This window comes from Manis javanica, chromosome 2 (assembly GCF_040802235.1).
Source record: "Manis javanica isolate MJ-LG chromosome 2, MJ_LKY, whole genome shotgun sequence".
Classification (NCBI taxonomy): domain Eukaryota; kingdom Metazoa; phylum Chordata; class Mammalia; order Pholidota; family Manidae; genus Manis; species Manis javanica.
Genome location: NC_133157.1, coordinates 178,556,514 through 178,579,060, shown reverse-complemented (window position 1 = coordinate 178,579,060; position 22,547 = coordinate 178,556,514). Strand labels below are relative to the sequence as shown.

Genomic DNA, 22,547 nt, shown 5'->3' with positions numbered 1-22,547 from the left:
TAAAACTAGAAAAAGAAGAACAATTGAGGCCCAAAGTCAGTAGAAGGAGGGACATAATAAAGATCAAAGCAGAAATAAATATAATCAAGAAGAATAAAACAATAGAAAGAATCAATGAAACCAGGAGCTGGTTCTTTGAGAAAAATCAACAAAATATAAACTCATAGGCATAGGCAGACTTTTTGAAAAAAGAAGAGACTGTACACACACAAACAGAATCAGAAATGAGTAAGGAAAAATCACTATGGACATCACAGAAATACAAAGAATTACTAGTGAATACTATGAAAAATATATGTCAACAAATTGGATATCATAGAAGAAATGGACAACTTTCTAGAAAAATACAACTTTCCAAGACTGACCCAGGATGAAACAGAAAATCTGAACAGACCAATTACCAGCAATGATATTGAACTGGTTATCAAAAAACTACCCAAGAACAAAACACCCAGATTAGAAGGCTTCACTGCTGAATTTTATCAAACATTTAGAGAAGACCTAATACCCATCCTCCTTAAAGTTTTCCAAAAAGTGAAAGAGGAGGGAATACTCCCAAACTCATTCTATGAGGCCAGTATCACTCTAATACCAAAACAAGGCAAAGACAGCACAAAAAAAGAAAATTACAGACCAATATCCCTGATGAACATAGATGCAAAAATACTCAACAAAATATTAGCAAACCAAATTCAAAAATACATAAAAAAGACCATCCATCATGATCAAGTAGGATTTATTCCAGGGATGCAAGGATGGTACAAATTCAAAAATCCATCAAAATCATCCACCTCATAACAAAAAGAAGGACAAAACCACATGATCATCTCCATAGATGCTGAAAAAGCATTTAACAAAATTCAACATCCATTCATTGTAAAAACTCTCAACAAAATGGATATAGAGGACAAATATCTCAACATAATAAAGGCCACAGCGAACATCATACTTAACAGTGAGAAACTGAAAGCTTTTCCTTTAAGATTGGGAACAAGACAAGGATGCCCACTCTCCCTACTTTCAACATAGTTCTGGAGGTTCTAGCCATGGCAATCAGAAAACACACACAAAAAAAGGTATCTGGATTGGTAAGGAAGAAGTTAAACTGTCACTATTTGCAGATGACATGATATTGTACATAAAAAACCCTATGGAATCCACTTCAAAACTACTAGATCTAATATCTGAATTCAGCGAAGTTGCAGGATAAAAAATTAATACACGAATCTGTTGCATTCCTATATACTAATGATGAACTAGGAGAAAGAGAAATCAGGAAAACAATTCCATTCATAATTGCATCAAAAAGAATAAAAAACTAGGAATAAACCTAACCAAGGATGTGAAAGACCTATACTCTGAAAACTGCAAACACTTGTGAGAGAAAGTAAAAATAATACCAATAAAGGGAAATACAGCCCATGCTCATGGATAGGAAGAATTAATATTGTCAAAATGGCCATCCTGCCTAAAGCAATCTACAGATTCAATGCAATTCCTATCAAAATACCAACAGCATTCTTCAACGAACTAGAACAAATTGTTCTAAAATTCAGTTGGAACCACAAAAGACTCTGAATAGCCAAAGCAATCCTGAGAAGGAAGAATAAAGCTGGGGGGATTACACTCCCTGACTTCAAGCTCTACTACAAAGCCACAGTGATCAAGACAATTTGGTACTAGCACAAGAACAGACCCATAGATCAATGGAACAGAATAGAGAGCACAGATATAAACTCAAGCTTATATGGTCAATTAATATATGATAAAAGAGTCACGGACATACAATGGGGAAATGACAGCCTCTTCAACAGCCTGTGTTGGCAAAACTAGACAGTTACATGTAAGAGAATGAAACTGGACCATTGTCTAACCCCATACACAAAAGTAAATTTGAAATGGATCAAAGACCTGAATGTAAGTCATAAAACCATAAAACTCTTAAAAGAAAACATAGGCAAAAATCTCTTGAATATAAATATGAGCAACTTTTTCCTGAACACATCTCCTTGGGCAAGGAAAACAAAAGCAAAAACTGAACAAATGGGACTACATCAAACTAAAAACTTCTTTGCAGCAAAGGACATCAACAGCAGAACAAAAAGGCATCCTACAGTATGGGAGAACATCTTTGTAAATGACATATCTGATAAAGATATGTAAATATCTCACATGCCACAACACCCAAAAAAAGCAAATAACGTGATTAAAAAATGACTGGAGGATCGATCTGAACACTTATCCAAAGAAGAAATTCAGATGGCAAAGAAGCACATGGAAAGATGCTCCACTTTGCTAATCATCAGGGAAATGCAAGTTAAAATCACAGTGAGATATCACACCAGTTAGGATGGCCAACATCCAAAAGACAAGGAACAACAAATGCTGACAAGGATGCAGAGAAAGGGAAACCCTCCTACATTGCTGGTGGGAATGTAAATTAATTCAACCATTGTGGAAAACAATATGGAGGTTCCCCAAAAAACTCAAGTTAGAAATACCATTTGACCCAGGAATTCTACTTGTAGGAATTTACCCAAAGAAAATAAGATCTCTGATTCAGAAAGACATATGCAGCACAATGTTTATTGTAGCACTATTTATAATAGCCAAGATATGGAAGCAATATATAAGTATCCATCAGATGAATGGATAAAGAAGAGGTGGTACATATACACAATGGAATATTATTCAGCCATAAGAAAACAAATTCGACCATTTGAAATAATATGGATGGAGCTAGAGGGTATTATGCTCCGTGAAATAAGCCAGGTGGAGAAAGACATATGCCAAATGAATCCCCTCTTTTGTGGAGTATAACAACAAAGCCAAACTGAAGGAGTACAGCTGCAGACTCCTAGACTGCAACAAGGGACTATTGGTTACCAAAGGGAAGGGTTTGGGAATGGTGGGTTGGGAGGGAGGGAGAGGTGGTTTAAGGGTCATTACAATTAGCACTCACAATATAGGTAAGTCACAGAGAAGGCTGTATAGCTTGGAGAAGACAAATAATGACTCTATAGCATCTTACTATGCTGATGGACAGTGATTGCAGTGGGGTGTGCGGGTGACTTGATAATATGGGTGAATGTTGAAACTACAATGTTCCTCAAGTGAAACCTTCGTAAGATTGTATATCAATGACACCTAAATAAAAATAAAAACAAACAAAATAAATGACTTTGTTAATTGCATGTATAGAATAGGCAGAGCTTTTATGAAATGGAGGGTTTTGTTGTGCTGTTTTACTCCTGGTCTTTCTTCAGACTGACACTGAGGCTGAACATATAAGACACCCATTCGGTCACCTTGATAGATTGCTCTTCATTGATTGCTAGCTCTTTCCCTGCTCTCTTTCACTTCCTTTCCTTCTCCACCCCATCAGGGCTCTCTGTGAGCATCAAAGAGCAGCCCTAGAGCAAGTATGAGCCAGTGTCTGCTGTGGCCTCTTGCCGTTTCCTGTTTTCTGCAATTGATGTGGGTATCCTATTACAGTGGGCTCTTCAAAAATCATTGTTGATTAACTGAATGACATCATATCATATGATATAATGGTCCTGCCCTCCCCCAGCTTTGAGACTGAAGAAGTTGTATTAAACATTAAGGCATTGTGTTATGAATTATATCACTGAACTATCGATATGATTTAGTTGTTAGAGTCACTGACATCATTAGGTTAGAACTGATCATGTGCAGACAGGAAGAATAGAGGAGCAGTTTAGGTACTTGGTGGTCCAAGAGGAGAAAGAGAAAAAATGGAAGAAAGAGGACGGATGTACAAAGGGAAGCTAAGAATAGGCGAAAGCAGTGGCAATGCATGCTCTTAATGACCACATTCATGAGGCAGATCTACCCCTTCCCACATTTCTACCAGAGTGTGTACACCTAACACACACACACACGCACACACACACACACACACACACACACACACACACACACACGCAAATCTTATGACCCCTGGCAGCACCACTACTGGTATTACTTGCTATGTTATGTCATGGTCAGGTCCAAAGATGATTGAGTTTGGAACTTTCTGTCTTGATGATTTTAAGGATCTTTCTTCCAGGAGAAAAGCTGACTGGTGTCTCTCCCTACCACTACCCAATATTTCATAAGTCTCTGTCTCCCAGGAGTTGTCTTATCAGAGTGTGTGAGTGCATTTTACAAATCTTCTGCCATCTGGCTGGGTGGTTTTGGAAAGTCACTTTTCTTTTCTGGGCACTGGTTTCCTTGGTGGTGAAAGGAGCTTGCCCTTTGATCTTGAAGGAGCTTCTGGTTCCAATACTTTGTGTTTCTCTGAAGCCCCATTCCAAGCACAGAATAAAAATGTAAGCCAGTGTCAAAAAACCCAGCTTTCCCCTTCTTCAATTTAAAAGGTTTGCTCAAAGTTAATGAAATGAACTGAATTTTCCTAGAAAATTATGTGTGTGTTATTTATGTTTGCATATACACATATTCATATTCACACACATATATGTACATATATATTCTATAGTATAAAATTTTAGTAATGGTATTAAATGCTTTAGAGGAAAATTTTGGATGTTGTGTAAATAAAATGACAACAGAAAGAGAAAAAGATCTTTTCTTTACCTCTAAAATATTGGAATGTCAGTTACTTTCTTTTACTGAGATGGGTCTGTGTATGTATAGATGTGTGTTTTTTGTTGGTCTCAATCTGTTAGGAAAACTGGAGAAAAATGACACTCATTACTCCCTAGGGAACATCTGTTCATTTTGTAGTACTATATATATATACATGTATATAATATATAATTATATATATTAGTGACAGTATTATATATTACACTTAGACTCAGCAAGAGAACCCAAATCATCACACTGGGAGAGGGAGTCTGATGCCTTGTATTAAACAGGTCAGGTAGCAGACTGGTATAGGAAAAGACAAATTTGGTACATAGCACGATATGCTTTATCTTATTAAAAACATATTTGCTAAGAATGTAGATTGGTAGGGAAATTCTTCAAATTGTTTACTTTTTTTTCCATTTGCAATGAATGAATAAATATGTGATGTTAATATAGTTTGGTTGTCTTTCCTTCCCATTGCAGAGCCACTGTCAAGAGAAGATAACTGTGACTAAGAAAAACAGGCCAGGATGGCAGCAGAAGGGCAAGTGAGGTATTCGGCTCCGTCTGAGCTGCCTCCTGTCCCAAGCACCAGAGAAAAGAGGAACACAGGTGACAACCAGGCCTAATGGCCCTTTCTCTGTTTTTATTTCTCAGCTGGGGGTTGAATATTCTCATTTTATAGTCATTTGTCCTTTTCAACTCTGAGAAAAGAGATGATTTCTCCATTTCCCAACTCTATTATCTGTATTTCTTTTTATTTGTTCCTGAAAGAAAAGAAAAACAAAACCCTAAAATTATTTCCTTGAGGAGAGAAGTGGCATGCATTCAGAAAACTGCACGAATGCAACCAAGTGCTGTGTGAACTGAGGCAGTCTGCCCCATGCCTGGATTCACTAGGCAGTTGATGAGCATTTTGCTAAGTACCTTATATGCATTATTTCTTTAATCTTCTTTATGATCCATCTTTCAGATTAGGAAGCTGAGACTCTTAGACTCTAAGGGGCTTGCTCAAGGTCACATAGCTAGTAAGTAACAGAGCCAGATTTGAACTTGGGACCATCTTACTCTGGAACTTCCCAAGAGGTCATTGTACTAGAAACTGATAAGTACAATGATGGAGGCATGCCTGGGGGATCAAGGAAGAGGGATTTGATCCACTTTTGGGGGTTCAGGAAAGGCATTTTGGACATATTTCCTTTAAACTGTGGACCTAAATTAGCAGATTGAGGTAGTTTTATAGATTCTTGGCAGAAGGGATAACTTGGGAAAACAAATGTGTGTGAGGAATTGCAAGTTTCTCAAACATCCCATGCAAGGAATTGTGGGAAATGAGCCTGGGAAAGTGGTGGGGGGCCGGATCATGGCAGGTATTTTAGAATCTACAGTGTAGATGATGCCAAATGATGAGCCTGGAGTCTGTTCAGTGGCCCAGGAGGCTGGACACGGCAGGTGCAACAGAGTGGACAGGAGGGGGAGGGAAGAGAGGGAAGCCTGAATGACTGGATGGGTGGGTAGAGAGAAAGACAGAGTTAGAAAAGGTGTAGGATGCCTCTCAGACTTCTAGCTTTGTGGTTGGATGGATGGAAAAGCCAACAGTTGGTCCAGAGGATCCAGCACAAGGTTCAGAAGAAGCGTGCTAAGCAGTTTCCATTCTTCATATTATTATAAAAACTTCCCATAGCAAGTTAAAATGATAATGCATAGATGTCATTCTTACTATAATTTATAGTTAACTATTAACTGTTATAATTTCATAATATAAATTGCCTGAGGAAAGTTAAATATATTTGCTATAATCTCAAAAGTAAAACAGAGCTAAATCAGCCGTAATTTTATGGATACTAATCTAACAACCTATTGAGTACTACAATGATCCAGGTATCATCCTATGGACTTTACCTGCGTTAGTTCCATTCATCTTGTTTTCAGAGGTTTTAGTTTGAAAACATAAGAGTACCACCCTGGAGCTCTTTCACATCCTGTTGTGGATGGAAGCCTAGTGGTATGGGTCTTCCAGGGGTGAATTTGAACATAACATGATCCCCAGGGCCTAGTGACTGAGACCCAGAAAGACAGCTCTGCAGGAATAAATGAGAGAAAGCTGTTTTACTACAAGCAGCTAAAGGATGGAATGTGCACTTTCTTCAGACTTTCTAGGTTTGTATTTCAGTCATGCCAGTTAGAAGTTGTGCGACTTGTGGATGTTCACAGTAGCAGTATTCATAGTAACCAGAACTGGAAACAACTTAGATATCCATCAATTGGTGAAGAGACAAAATTGCTAGACATTCCATTGAATACTATTCAGCAATAAAAAGGCAGAAACTACTAGCACATGCTGCCTTACAGATGAGCCTCAGAAACATGCTATGTGAAAGAAACCAAGTGCCAGAGACCACACACTGCAAGATTCCAGTCATTTGAAATTGCCAGGAAAGGTAAGTTTCTAGAGAAAGAAAGTAGAAAGTGTTTGCTTAAGGGTGGAGGTGAAATGGATTTAACTTTATGTGTGAGAAATCATATTGGGATAAAAGTGTTTTTAAACTAATTTATAGTAATGTTTGCAATCATGTAAAGTTATTAAGAATCATTTGTGCACCTGAAATAGATGAATTTTATAATATGTAAAGTGTACCTTGATAAAGCTGTTAGAAAAAAAAAGAAGCTGTATAACTTTGGCCAGGTTATTGAGTCCCTTTCTGTTTCACTTTTCTTATCTGTAAAATGCTGAGTTTTGAGTTATTATTTAATCTCTGGCAGCATTTGATTCAATTTATCATTCATAACTCCCCTCCTGGCATCCATTCATTTTTTGGAAAATAGTTTCTTGACTTGATTTCCCTGATATCAAACTTCCTGATTTTCTTTACAGCAAAGGCTGGAGTTGGGCTCTCTGGGAGTGTGAGGACTGGCTCAGTTGTTCACCTCTGCAGTTAATTCTCCAGCTCAGCGCCTGCGGCATGCATCCTCATACAGCCTCTGTGCTTCTGATGTTGAGATTACTCAGGGTTCTGCCTGAAATATTTTGGGACTTGCTTGGGCTATATCTCTGACATCTGAATATCACTGGAGCAAAACTGAACAATATCTTTTCTGATATTCCACATTCATTTGCACTCATTACACATTCATTTTCATTTTCATATTTTCCTGTTATTTCCATAGGAGTTTGTGACGGAGGTCAGAGAGGATGCTGTGTGTGCTGTTGAGGTCCTACTCAGGACTGCAGGGCTTCTTTCTCCAGCTGCCCAAGCTTGGCTCCCTACCTGGGAGAGCTTCCCTTCATCCAATGACTCATCAACTAAAAGCTCAACCTTCTCACCCAACTTGCTCTACAACTGTGGAGGGCTACCCAGGTTCAGAGCATCCTGGGAGTCTTCAGAGGTCTTCACTGAACATCTTCGAACCCAGCTTCTCCCTCTGTTTTTAGTTTCTTTCCTTCCCTTCCACAGGTGTTGACTCCAAGAGTACCCCCTAACAAGCTTTCTCCTGCTAACCCCTCTCTCAGGGTCTGCTTCCTGGAGAGTCCAAACTGTGAGAGAAATGTGACACATGTGTTCAGTCAGCCATCTGGGAGGCTTTTTACATCTTTTACAATGCTTGTTTTGAGACCATGGGCCTTTTAAAATAAGGTAATGGGATGTGTGAATGCTTTCCATCCAGAAGGTGAGGTTAGTTTCCCTCTCCAAGACCCAATCCCTCACCTTTGATCAGAGACATCCGGCTCAGTCAGCTTCCCAATGTTTCTTCCTCTCCCTCCTCCTGCAGCTGGTACAATCTATTACAAACCAAAATTCAGTGGAGTAAATTTGAAGATCCAATTGGCTTTATTGGGCAATTCATGATCTGGGCAGCATCCCATCTGAAAAGTATGGAGATGCTCTGAGACACTGTGCAAAATGAAAGGTGTTTATAGGAAGGAGGGTGGGACAAGAAGTTAGCAAAAGAAAAGAAGGGATTGTTTCAGGCAGTCACCCTCCCTTAAGGGGAAGAGCAAGGGGCCTTGTGCAGATACCTCATCTTCATTTGGGGGAATGGAGAGGGCTCATAAATTAGATTATTACTACATTGGTGCTGACCGAAAATTCCTGATTGACTGTGAAGACTACGTTTCTGGGGGAGGTTGAAATCATCATTAGGCCAGGCAGTAAGCCCCGGTTTGGTGACCTGGCCCAGCAAATGACTCTGTCTTGGGTCTGTGGCCTTCTTTTTAACCTATGTGACCCTTGCAAGCTCAGCTTCTCACTTTCCAGAGCTTCACCAACTCTTACCAGTTTATCTTAAATCAGATTTTCCTGAAGGGGACCCTAAGATGAGGATTTGCATTTAAGAGCTTGATTAAGGAAGTGTCCCTAGAAGAAAAGAAGAAGGAGAAGGAGAAGTGGAGCAGGGAAGGAAGCCAAGCAAGGCTAAGGTCATCTGCTGCCATGTTCTGATACCAGCACCCTCATCAGTCTGGCCTTGGTGCCAAGCTCCAATTTTGGTAGTAGGTCCTGACAGGAGGCTTTTGAAAACTGGCCTTGTAAGTAGTTTGTATTCCAATGAGTCTGTTTGGATGAGTTAGTTGCAAAATGCTCTATTAAATAATGAAATGAGTTAATCTTTTTAAAGAGGTGCTCTGTATTTGCTTGCAAAATGCTGAAGAGTGTTTGCCAGAAGCAGCAATATTCATATTGGTCTAATTGATATTGAGTTGTTCCTCACTGTAATAATTGCCCTATAAGCTTAGTGGGTCCTTGAGGCCACTCTGAGAATGATAAAGGACTATGTCACTAGCATACAGGAGGATGCTATCACACATCATCAAAAGATGTGTCAAATGGTTCGGGTGAAAATGAGTAGGTGGGCTAGGACATTTGTACCCTCTGGGGCTGTAATCTGCTCTGTCAAGAATCCATTTCCCATCTACTTTGATCCATTTTTGGTATTACAATAAAGGCTTTGAAGGACCATTAAAAGCCAGGGATCAATATTGGGATCAGGCAATTTGGCCCATAAATGGTTTCTGTCTATAAAATCAAAGGCTAATAATAGAGTAATAAATGCCAGAAGTCTCAAATTATTTTTAACCATTTTCTCTAATAGGAGACATAGAGTATATCGACAGTCCATAATAGAAAAGCTATCACTAAAGCATCTGTGCCCTTCCTGTGGAACATGATACTGAGACATCCAGATATGCAGAGGAGAAGGGCAAGGCTTTTTTGAAGGGATTTTCTGAAGATTGCTGGGTGGTAAGCAAGAATAGAATTCCATTCCCTGTTTTACTAATAGAAGACTGTTCTTTTGGTCTATTTTGTAGAAATTATATAGTAGGTGATTAAGTCATAATTTTGCAGGGATCAGCATCACCGGCAGTGTAGAATAGGATTTGTGGTGGGAAAACGCTCCCTGCTGCAAAGTTCATAATAGTCATTATTTGAATGAACTTTAATGAGTAAGGACATTGGACTTGAGCTAGAAATTCCTAGTGTTCTTAAACCATGGGGTGAACGTGTTCTAAAAAAATAAGAAAGAATGTACCAATTACTGAATTCCTTTAATGTCTAGGGTATGGACAGGTAGGTAGCTGCTAAGACCTGGGTGCTGTGGCTAAAGAAGATTAACCTGACCAGGGAAAGAATGAAAGAGAGAGAGACAGAGAGAGACAGAGAGAGAGAGAGAGAGAGAGAGAGAGAGAGAGAGAGAGAGAGAAAGAAAGACAAACAGAGACAGAGACAGAGAGACAGAAGGTTCTTAGAGAACACTCGGGGTAAAATCTTAGAAACTGAAAGCAAGAATCAAGAGCCAGACAGCTAAGAACTCTGGTATTATTACATCAAACACTCAAAAAAACAAAAAAGAATCTTAAAGATGCCAAGCAGCCATTGACATTCATTCCTAATAACTGCTCTTAAACTATAGATTATACTTCCTTAACATGATGAAGAATATTTTAAACCAATAGCCAAGCTTATGTTTAAAGAGGAAACATCCCATCAAATTTAAAAAGTCAGAGAAAGATATCAGCTATTAACTAGAACTTGTCTGGAAGGTATAGTCAACAAAGTAAGTCAAGAAGAAGAAAGGAAATATGAATCATGGGACTTGGGTGATGTGGCAGCATGGAGGCCGGTGAAGTGATCACCTGCAACTTGCTCAGCGGCAAGAAGGACAGTTAACTGATGATCCTCAGCACTTAGCAACTTCAGATTCTCTCCAGCTTCCCAGGCAGCCCCCAGCCAATTACTGACCATATCTGCTCTGTGTGGGAGTCCTCTAATGACATTTTTTTCTCCACTGGAGCTCTGAATTGTATTGCTGAGTTTTGTCAGGTCTGCATCGTAGTCCTCCAGGTCTGCTTTTTCTTACTTCTCCCTTCACCCCATACACTTACTCCCATATGTTTCTTGTTCTCTGACCTCCATCTCAGCATCCCCAGAAGACCCAAATGACACCGTTGACAGCAGGAGTAGTCCAGGGAAACAGGAGGTGAGAGGCAATGTGAGGATGGACTCAGTGAGACGTGGAGCACAGGTACTCTGGCAAAAAGTGGCAATCCAATTGCTTAAAGTAGTAGAATTACCTTGTTGTTACTAAGTTGCACCACTGCCCTACCGAAGCATAATGAAAAGTTGACGGCACTTAACAACTATTGAATATTGGCAGAAGACCTTTTTGTGGTTTGTAGAGTCCCTTATTTCCTGCAGTGTGGGTGCAGAACAAGCTGAAGACTAACCTCAGGGTATAATAAAGTTGCCAAGGTGGATGATTGAATGATCAACCAAAAGTCTGTTATGTTAAGATTAAGGTTCTGGTTGGGAAAATGGGGGACCTTGGCATGCAAGTTGGGGACATCTGGATTGAGCTGTAGAGGTGGCCCCCATTCCTATTAAAAGATAGTACTCTCTTCTGGTGGAAACACACTGTGGAGACATCTTTTTTGCAAGGCAATAGGCGTCCCTCTCAGGATCTGCCCTCATCTCTTCTCCTGATCGCCAGGTTGATAACTTGGGTTAAATTGTAGCAAAACCCAGCTAGGGTATGCTTGGCCTCATAAGAGGAAAGGGAGCTGCAAGAATTATCCAGTGTTAACTGGTAGGAGCTGGAAAATACCCAGGTGACTGGATTTGAAGTGCTTGATCAGGAGGTCTGGAACATAAGACAGAATGAATTTATGAACTTGGAGACATTTTCTTAAGATAGAGGATTTAATATGCTGGCAAAGACCCTAAAGGCCCATCCAAAACAATGACGTGCTGTTGAAATGTCTGAATTACCATGACAGATGGTGGAAGAAGGGATTAAAAGGCTCATGGAGCCTTAAAACTACACAAGGCTAGAAAACGCACCTGAGGAGTATATTCCATATGAAATGCCAGGGAATGCACTGAGCCCAACATCATCAGTTCAGTGGTGGCTGAGGGACTGAATATTCAGATACAGCCCCAGCCTGTGCTGCAAACAGCCTGGGATGCCAAAACCACAACCTCCACAGCAGCTGGCCCAGATGGTCAGAACTTAGCCACTAACGGGCAGCTTCCTTCTTTTTCCCCCTGATTTCAACTCAGGACCAACCACAAAAATCCAAATATGCTCCCCAAACCAATCTAATAAGATTCCCCACTTCTTGTCAGCCTGCCTCCAGCCTCCCCACGCCAACAACCTGCAGTCAGAGCATACATACCTGAAGCTTTCCCTTCGTTTTCACTCAAAAGATTTTCTACTCTTTTGCTTGCCTTTGAGTCTATACAACAAATGAGTGATGGTGGCTGACTCCCTTGCTGTAGGGAGCTGTGAATAGTGGCTTTTTCTTATCATTTGGGTGGTCTTTGTTTCCACATGGCTCTCCTTTGCAGGCAAACCTGATGTTAGGGAACAGGCTGTCACAGAGCTTGGCTCATTGATGCTAATGAGGATTATGGTTCTCCAAAGCTATAGAGGCCAGGTGGTGGCACTTCACTGCCAGAAGCCAGGGGGGCCGCAATTTTTGGGACAACTGCCAGGGCTGAGTGGCAGCCAAGGAGGCTTAACCTACAGAGAGTTGCAGAGACAGAGTTAATAGACTATAAATACCATTTCTAGGAGAAAAACAGAAGAGGAGTCAAAGAAGGTATTGCTTGATAAATGTTTTTAATCAGAGAAAACAATCATAGAAGAGCAGGAAACTAAGGGTTGCCACCCCAATAAAATGTCATAATCCCTTTCCCAGATCTCAGACCTTACCCTGTTTTTCAGACCCAGAGTGAGGTGGCTGTGTTACAGTGGGAAGGATTCTGCATTAATAAGGTGACTATGTATGGTAATGATTCCTTCATCCCTTCTGCAATGGGGCCAAGACTATTTGTTTGAATGACTGTACAATTAGAAAGGAAATACCAGGACATCTCAGGGTCTGTTAGACACGGGATCTGACACTGGTACTTGGAGATCTGAAGCATGGTTATGGTCCCACTGTTAGTTTTGGGGCATAGAAGAAGCTGTAATGAATGGAATCTTGGCCAATATCCAGCTTGCCATGGATCTACTGGGTCTGCAGATTCATGAGGTGGTCTTTCCCCCTGTTCCTGAATGTTATAATTGGAATTAATAAACTTGGAAGTTGTATCCTTAGCCTGTGGGGTAAGAGCTATGATAGTGGGAGGACCAAGGGGAAGTCTTTGAAATCGCCTATCCATATCCCTAGCCAAGATAGTAAATAATAAGTAGTATCACATTAGGGGAGGGATGGTGAAGATTAGTGCCCCTTTTAAGGATCTCAAGGATGTAGGGGTGGTGGTGCCCAACATATCTTCATTTAATTTACCAGTCTGGCTCTTGAAGAAACTGGAGAGATCCTGGAGAATGACTATAAGACCACCACAAATTCAGTCTAGTAGTGGTCTTGACTGCAGGAAACTGGTCTAGTGGACCTAGTTTGCTAGTGAAGATGAGCAAGATTTTGTTACACAAGGATTTGGTGATGGGCTCTTTTTTCCTATCAGAAAAGAAGTTGAAAACAGTTTGCATTCACAAGGAGGGAAAACAACATACATTTATAGTTTTGCCTTTGGACTATGTTAAGTCTCCTGCCCTCTGCCATAATATAGTCTGAAAATATCCAGACTCTTTGGACATCCTTCAGGATATCGGTTGATTACATTATTGACCTCATACTGATCTGGAAGAATGTGCCAGAGGAGTTTGCATGCTGGAAGACCTTTGTGCTCAGTCAGGAGGGTAGGATAAATTATACACAGACTTTAGGACCTGAGACTTTGGTAACATTTTCAGGGGTCCAGTGGTCTTAGGGGCATGTTGAGACATTGCCTTCAGAATGTATAAGACAAGTTGCTTCAACTTTCATCCATCATCACAAAGAAGGCAGCGCAATGTCTACTACGCCTATCCAGGTACTGGAGGAATGCATTCCACATCAGGAATACTGCTCCAGCCCATGTATCATGTGACCCCAAAGACTGTCAATTTTGAGAAGGGCCTGGACCAGGAAAGGGCTCTGCAGCAGGTTCAGGCTGTGGTATAAGCAGCTGTCATTTGGACCATACAATCCAACTGACCTAAGTACCATGTCTCAGGAACTGTTTATTATGAGTTTGAGAGTACCCAGCAGCAGTCCATTGTAAGAGCGACATGTTGTTAGGCAGGAAAATAGATATGAGTGGGGTGGAGAGTGAATTAAGGCCAGGAAAGCCTACTAAAAGAGACTAAAAAACTTAACCAGTTAAAATTAGAAACTCAGAAAAGACCCAGAGTTAATGAGTTAATGAGTTAAAGCTTAAAAGGCCAGGAGCAACTTGTCCTAGAATGTTTGGATATTCCCCAGATAAAGGAGGGTATCTCAGCATAGCCCATGTCTTTATTGTGTCAATTAGATCATGCCATTGTAAGATTTACTTTACCCTGCTAAAAGGCCCAGCTTATTCTTTAACTTAACCTATATGCTGTTTTTCCTCCTCCATCCCCTAATAGAGTAATTTGCAACCTGGGCAACTAATTTAGCAAGCAGGCCCAGCTGTAAACATAGTAAAAGGCAGGAAGGATTCCATCTTAGAGCTAAGATTGCATTTTAAAACCCAGGGAGTTAAGAAATAAGATTCTTAACTTATTCTTTAGCAAACAGACAATAACTCAGCCCATCTTGGGGGCTGGGCAGGCAGTCTTGCGTGATAAACTCCCAGACCAAGACGCCAGTATCTCAGGGAGAAATCAGAGCAGTAAATTTCTTGTGTTAAGTTAATTTTAAACATTTGGTGACCACTTAAAAGTCTGCACCTCCAGCCCTTTGTCACATTCCTGAAAATCCTTGAAAGGGGAATTCCCCAACCTTTTAGTGCACACCTCTCTTTGAGGTCACCCACACTTTGTAAGTGCATAGCTTTAACTTTTTCCAAATCTTTTAGGGGTGCCTTTTTTCTGGAGCAGCCCACATTTCCCCTTTCTCTGAGTATGCTCCGTTTTGCCTTAAATAAACTTCTCACTGTTCAACTTAAACATTTTGTCTCTGCTCTTTTCCAGTGGTAAGTGTCTTCTACTACTTTGTTTTTTTCATTCTAATCCTCCAAATTTCAGCTCAAACCTTCCCTCTCTCTGTCTTATCTCACACAAGTAGGGAGGAGCTGCTGAGAGCTCAGATGTGGGTTTGCAAATTACTGTCATCTAGGTGATGGAGAACTGCGCTTACAGTCATACTCTTTAGTAGTCTGCCCAAAAGTCTTCTTTCTTTACTTATAGGAAGTTAGCAGCACATAATTTCACTCCATCCAGTGCTCTGCGGCTCCCCCAAATTCTGGGGTGGTAGGGACTCAGTTTTCATGCCATGCAGATCTAAGCAGACACTGGACACCAGGTGACACTGGCTTGAGGAGTTAGCAGGGGATGTGCCCCATGCTGTGTAGCTGTTCAATGAACTTCTTTTATTATTCTGATCTGTCATTCTTGCTTTAATGAATTCCTCCTTCACCTTGTACTCTGACTTCCCTGGGTCTCTGAACTGGCCTTTCCCCAACAATGACATATCCAATGTTGAGGACCAAAAAGCATGAGCAGCCTAGGTCCCCATGTCACCCACAATGGTGACAACAGCACCTATTTCTTAGCTCAAATCTGGCAGGAGACTGAGATGGGGAGGGGTTACTACAAGTTGAAGGAGGATGATAGGCCTGAGGTTGGCTCATGGGTGGGTTGGCTTGGTGTAAGCATGCCAGCCAAAAATGGATATCAGAAACAGTGCTGTCACAGCAGAGGTGGCCCTCAAAGACAATGTTGAGAAACAAAGTCTTCCTGTAGTGGAGCACTGAGCAGTGTAGCTGCTCATCTACTTTATAAGTAAGAAGAAATTGTCAGTTCATCTGGGCCATGATGAATAACCTGGACAGTTTGGTCAAGAACCCAAAAGGAAAAAGGCTAGAAGATCAGAGATCAAGTCTGGGGTAGACACATGAACATGAACATTGAAAGTTGGCATGAAGTATGATTTTTGTATTATGTGTTAATGCTTACCAGAAAGCATATACCATTGAAGTGGCACTAAAACAATCAAGTAGACAGTACAACTCAGATAGATGACATTATCCAGCCTTTGTCAATGGCTACTTCAGAACTATACACTGGGCATGTGAATGAAGAAACCACAGAGGCAGAAGTGGAAGCTACACATGGGCCTAACAGCATGGATTCTCACTTACGAAGGCAAATATCGCTATTGCTAACTCTGACTGTCCAACCGTCAGCAACAGATCTCAAGGGTTAGCCCTGACGTGGCACTATTCCTCACAAGTAGCCAAGAGCAATCAGCTCCTTGGTGACAAGATTACCAAACTGGGCTCTTCTAATCCTGCAAGTGCCAATGCTTTGTTCTAATGGGAATAAATACCTATTCCAAGTGAGTTTGCCTTTTCTGCCTCCAGAACTTCAGGCAGCACCACTGTCATGTGGCTTTCTTAATCTATAGCATTTGTACAATGAAGGAGACGGGGAGTGCCCCTATTATCATGGAATTCACGGGTGGTATTGAATGCTGCACCAACTAGAACCTGTCCACTATCAGATTGGCCTGTTGATGGTTCAGCTAAGGTTATATTCTGCAAATATACATACCCTTGATTAGAAAGGGAAGGGAAGATTCTTAGGTTCTTATTTAACAGTAGACTAGATTGTTGACATTTTCAAAGGGGTTGATTACGACTCTGGAATAAGATTTCCCTAATAAAATGTAATAAAGTCTAACTCAAAATTAAACAGTCTGTTCACACTCAATAAGATAACAACAAAACCAAACTCAGTACCTCATGCTCCACCAGAACGCTTCTCCCTCTACTCAGATTCCTCACATCTTTCCTGTTATTGTTCTAGGTAAGACCATGTTATAATATGTGCAGTTCAAATCAACATATGTACAACATTACAAATGATGACATGTTTTTGAATTTTAAGGTCATCCAGAACTGCTCAAAGCCATAAATGTTATATTTGTAAAGTTTAGGTTGTATTGAAATGAGTTGTGATTGCCAACTATTTTGATTAAATGCTGGCCTTTTTAATTGCATAGCTTTCCCTGGAATCATAGTGATCTTCTAGCTCACACAGTCTGTGAAATCCATTTGGAAGAATCATTTTCCATCCTTGTTTTTAGGTGTCTTGTAATATTATGTCTTTTACAGAATAAAACAAATGTGTGTAATGCAAATAATAGAAAATGGGACAATGTGTATCATACATAATATGTAATTTGATGGTATAATATATGTATCTAAGACATGTTTTGTTTTTCTTATTAGGAAGGAGAACCATTTATTGTGTGAAAAGAAGTCCCATCTCCACTATTCATTTGAATTCTCAAATTTTTAGAAATACATTTTTGCTTCCAAAACGATTACCTTATTTTTGAACACAGCTACATGTGAGTTTTTATTATTCTCAAACCCAAAGGAACCACTTCTTTGTACATATGTGGTTATTTGATAATGAAATAGAATCAGTATCAGATGGTTTTTAAAGAGAATAATTATGTTCTTAAAGGAATCTGGAAGAGTGTGATACTGCAAAGAGGTATAAAGGCTATGTAAGGAAAATAATATATATTGAGTAGTTAAATTATTATTCAAAAAATGTAAAGAGGCTTACCTTACCTCTTACCTTTTTAAAAACATTTATTTTGCCATAGGTTCTTTTGAACAACCACAGTATATTTCATTTATTACTCAATCATAAGTATTTTCATTTGAGTTCTTAAAGAAACTTAACATTTCCAAATTGTGCTATTATTTTACAAAAGATGTCAGTGAAATAAACAGTTATATAAATATATTTCCACACAAAGACAGAAAACATGTACAAGAAGAGTAAGGATTTGTCTTGAGGAAACACAATATGGGATTGGTGGGATGAAACTCATTTATCAAAAACTGCTTCAAACCATCTATGGAATACAGAAAATGGTTCACTTAACGTTTAATATCAAATGCCAGTGAGGAACCACAGAGCCCTAGCTTAAGAAAAGTCACAAAGCCTCATTTTCTGAGAAGGCAAGAAGGAAGGAGATAATCTCAGGCAATATCAGCAGTGGTAAAGGAGATAAGAAACTTTCCCATGTGGCTGAATAATCAACTGCTCTGTCTTGAGATGGGGAGATCAGTTCTCTGTTGAGAATGGCTGTCTTTATAGGAGACTCTCTTGGCAGAGAGAGCCAGGTGGTCCAAAGGAAATAAACCTACCTCTAGAGAATAGAACCATTTTTCTATTAGGTACACTGCTAGGTGTCCTGGGGGTCATGAAAGTAAATGAAGGGCAAATTAGCTTTTTCTTTGTTCTAAGCACTTGATGGGAATTCTGTGAAATGGCTTTTTATAGTTACCATTTTTATATTAGGGAAATAAGGATTTGGAGAGATTAAATAATATGCTCCAAGTCATAGCACCAGTAGATGATAACCATAATTTCCACTTTGCAGGGCTGTTGTTAAATCTGTGGTGCAAGGTAGAAGCTCAAAAAAATATTAGCTTCTGGGTTAATTATCAGTATGTATTTGGGTATTATTTTATCTTAACACTGTTTTCAAACTGTCATTCAATCATTACCTGATTGTAATATGCTCAACTTAGTGATATTCTACAATTTTTTTCTTTTGTATTAGTTTATGCTATTATGGCGCTCTGTAAGGTTCTTTGAGGTCTGAGATGATGACTTGTACCAACCAGCAAGGCGAACTTCTCCTTTTCCATGAATTGCTTCCATGTTCATTGGACATTAAATCCTAAAGATCTAGGTTTTACTCTTCTGTTGAAATGCTCATCATTCATTGGTTTCCACCAATGGCCATTAAGGATGAAGGATGAAAGATGCATAATTAGAATTTTATTTTAGACAAGTATGCTTTAAAACAGTGTCTTTCAAGTTTTTGTGTGAAATCTACATGAAGGAATATATTTTTAATTGGACCTAGCATGAGTGTATACATGCATACACTCCAGTCAAAGGTTTTATGAAATAATATTAACCTTATGGAAGATGAAATGTGATACTTTCATTCCTATCCTATTCCATTCCATTCTGTGCTGTGCTGTTCTGTGCTGTTTTATTCTGCCATTCCATTTTATCCCATCTCATTAAAAAATGCTAGTACAATCCGCTAACCTGATTTAATGACCCACTAGTGGGTCATGGCCCACATTTTGAAAAAAACCTTTCTGGTAGACACTTGAAATGCAGGGCACTATATAAATTTTTGAACTTCCTGTAGTGTCTAGCATGGTACAAAAATAAGACTGACATGGTAGATCACCAGTTGCTCCAAATCTTTACCTCCTCTCCATGTCCATGTTCTTTCCTGTGTAACTTTGTAGTGTGTGCCTATTTTGATGCTGCCCTGGGCCATGTGACTTGTTTTGGCCAATGTCAAAGTTAGTGAACATAATGAAATCAGAAGCTAGAAAAGTGCATCTATGTTCAGGCTTGTTTGCTTGGTTATGAGGACGTGCTTTGACTAGCTGCTAGAGACACTGAAATAGGATCAGAGTATGATCAGAGCTGAATTCTTCTAGGTGTCTCAGCTGAGGCTATCGTAGATTAGCTTACAACCATCCAACACTCAAGACACATGAGTAAGCCCAGCCAAGATAAGCAGAGGCATCTAGCCGTCTAGTCAACCACTCCAGATATGTGAGCAATAAACTATTAAAATCACTAAAACTTCCCTATCCTGCCTCACTTCTGCTTAGGCATCAAAATATACCCACCCTGGTATTGGGGATAGTTAGTTCTAGGCATTTCCACTTGAAGAAGCACTTCTCATATTTCAGTGTGTATGATTGCCTAATCTACTGAATCAGAACCTAATTCTTCTGAAGTTTGAGAACTGCTGACTTAGTTTCTTTACCTTTTTGCACTTGGAAGCAAAAGGATTAATTGACAAAGACCAATTGGTGCAATGCAAATGGTTTGCTTATGCAATTTATTTAAGTGTATTTATCTTATGTACAACTAGTGACAACACATGTAACTCACATCTTCCTTGCTTAACTTTTGAATGTTTATGCCATAGGGTATTCAGAATTAAACTTCAGTTCCTGTCTGGGTTTTTTTAGCGTATTGTTGCTATAAGCTCTGGATGACAGAATGTCTTTCAGTGGTTGTCATATCCCTAAAACTGTATTGGATACAAAGTTTCCTAAGACTCATTTTTCTTTTAATAAAATTCCATTTCTAAATGCCAAATATTTTACCTGTGCTGTGTTTACCTCTATTTTCATATTTTTTCTCTGTATTTCCCAATTGTTGAACTTCATTAAGTTGTGCTAGGCTTGGTTTCTCTGTGTTGGGCAAATCTGGGGTCATTTTGAAAATCTGCTACTTCCTCTTTGATCACCTAGTCATAGGGATGAGCCCTTAGTAGGTCTACTTTCCTTAGGAGGTTGTTCACAACCTCTAAGAGATCCTGGTTTGCTTCTGATATAGGGCCATTAATATTGTTAGTATTTAAGAAGAACATAGAGATATAATGTTAAAATCGAATGGAGTACCTAGATAGGTGCACAGAAATGCTCGGGTGTGCCAGCGTTAAGAATTTGACAGTTATTTTAAAGCATAATGGCATGACAGTCTACCCTTTCTTCCTGTTATTTCAAGTTTTCCAGCTTTTTTTTTTTTTAGGACTTCTCTGCTAATTATCTGTAGTTCTTGTAGCATTTTATTACTCCCCAAGTAGGTACTATATTCTCTGTTCCTTCTACGTGAAAGTTAGACAATTTAGGATCTTCAAAAGGAAGATAGTACTCACTGCTCTGGACAATCTGAAATAGGTGGAAAGATCAGGATGTATTATTTGTCATGGATATTATCAAGAATTTATGACCGCCAGAAAGATGGTTATTAAAAAAAAAACCACTCTCCACCTCTCTCTCTGATACCAGAGAGATCTCTAAGTCTGGACCAGAGTGCATTCCTTTAAAACAAGCTGGAGACGACTCATTGCCATCCTCCATGGAAGCCTTGATGTAGTTGCTGAAGTTGTTACCAACTAGCCAGTGCTTTGTCTTTCCTAAGTTAGCCTGGGGCCCAAAATCAGGTCAGACTTCCCGGAGGCAGGGGATCCTAGCAACGTAGCACCATTTTCAGGTGTGATCAAGCATAGCCCTCTTCACCAGTCATGTCCCAAAGACACACCCAGGCTTACTTTGACCTTCCCAAATTTCTTGTATCTCTGTCTCTTGGGTATTGAGTCCGTTGGCTCGTGAACTCTTGGATCCCAGTGACCCCATTAGCAAGTGGTTTTAGTTGCTTTGGGAGCTGAAAAATCCATATGCCCCGACCACACCCAGATTAGCTATGTCAGAATCTCTAGGGGCTGGTCTTAGACATCAGACCTTCTTTAGAATTTTGGAGTAGTTTCATTGTGTAGCAAAGTGGAAAGCCATTGCATTCGTCAATTTCTTATATTGTGTTCTGAGTTCTTTACTTTCTTTAAGCTTGATATGTTAAATTTTCATGCTGCTCTGATTTTGGGGTTGAAAGAAGTATATCATACACATTGTGCCAATAAGAAGACTGACCACTCAAAAATACTCTTCTCTATTTTTTCTTTTGGTGAAAAATACCTAATTTCTCCCTCCACCATGACTGTTAGTCAAAGAGTAAAGCAGTTCTGCTTAAAATTCAAAATATGTGGTTCATGTTCAAACCACTGCTATTCCAGCGGAAAGTCTATTCTTTTCTGGTATGAAACTCTTAGGTCTTTCAAATCTACTATATGGTATGAGGTAAACACATAATTGTTAAATTAAATTAAAATATGACATTTTTTTTCCTTCACTCATAGCAAGTATATTACTATACTATGTATATTTCTGAAACTCAGGTAAATTTATGAATTGTCAGGACTAAACAGGATCATTCCTTTTTTATAGATTGTCTAGCTCCTATTACTAACTACCATGATGCTAGATCATCTGTGAATTCTTAAACCCTAAGGATATTTGCAAGATGAACACAACATTATTTTGGCAGGCATTCGTGTGTATACTTGTGGATAGGGGGCGATACTTATTTCTGTGTATCTCTTCAACATAAAAAGGGCTTGGTTTAATTTGCTCCTATTTTGTTCTCTTAGGATCCAGGAAAAATACTCAAGGGGAAAAAAGTATATTATTTCACTCTAAGAATTAACAGGGATGGAAACTTGGAAATGAAAGCAAGAATTCGTAAGTACATAAGTCATGAATTTTAAAAGTCTGAATTGCCTCTGGTTTATTCATCTAAAATGAAAATACTCTTCAGTCATCATAATAATATTTATGGCTTATTTGGGACAATTTATCTTAAAAGCAGATATAAATTTTGGAAGGAAACCAGCAGCCTGGACAGTGCAATTCACTTGGGGTCAAAGGCAAAATTGCTGGGAGATCAAAGTTTTCCTTATTAAGCCTGCAATATTAAGACTTGGGAATATAAAAGAAATAACTTAAAATATCTTCCTAGAA

The 22,547-nt window shown here is 39.4% G+C and overlaps 1 long non-coding RNA gene across 1 annotated transcript; it reads left to right on the top strand.

Annotated features, from left to right (window-relative positions):
• The first annotated feature begins 10,955 nt into the window (after positions 1-10,955).
• On the top strand, positions 10,956-22,268 carry LOC140847957 (uncharacterized). The gene is made up of 3 exons (XR_012128309.1): positions 10,956-11,112; positions 17,352-17,473; positions 22,178-22,268. It is a non-coding gene; the product is annotated as an uncharacterized lncRNA (long non-coding RNA).
• Positions 22,269-22,547: the final 279 nt, after the last annotated feature.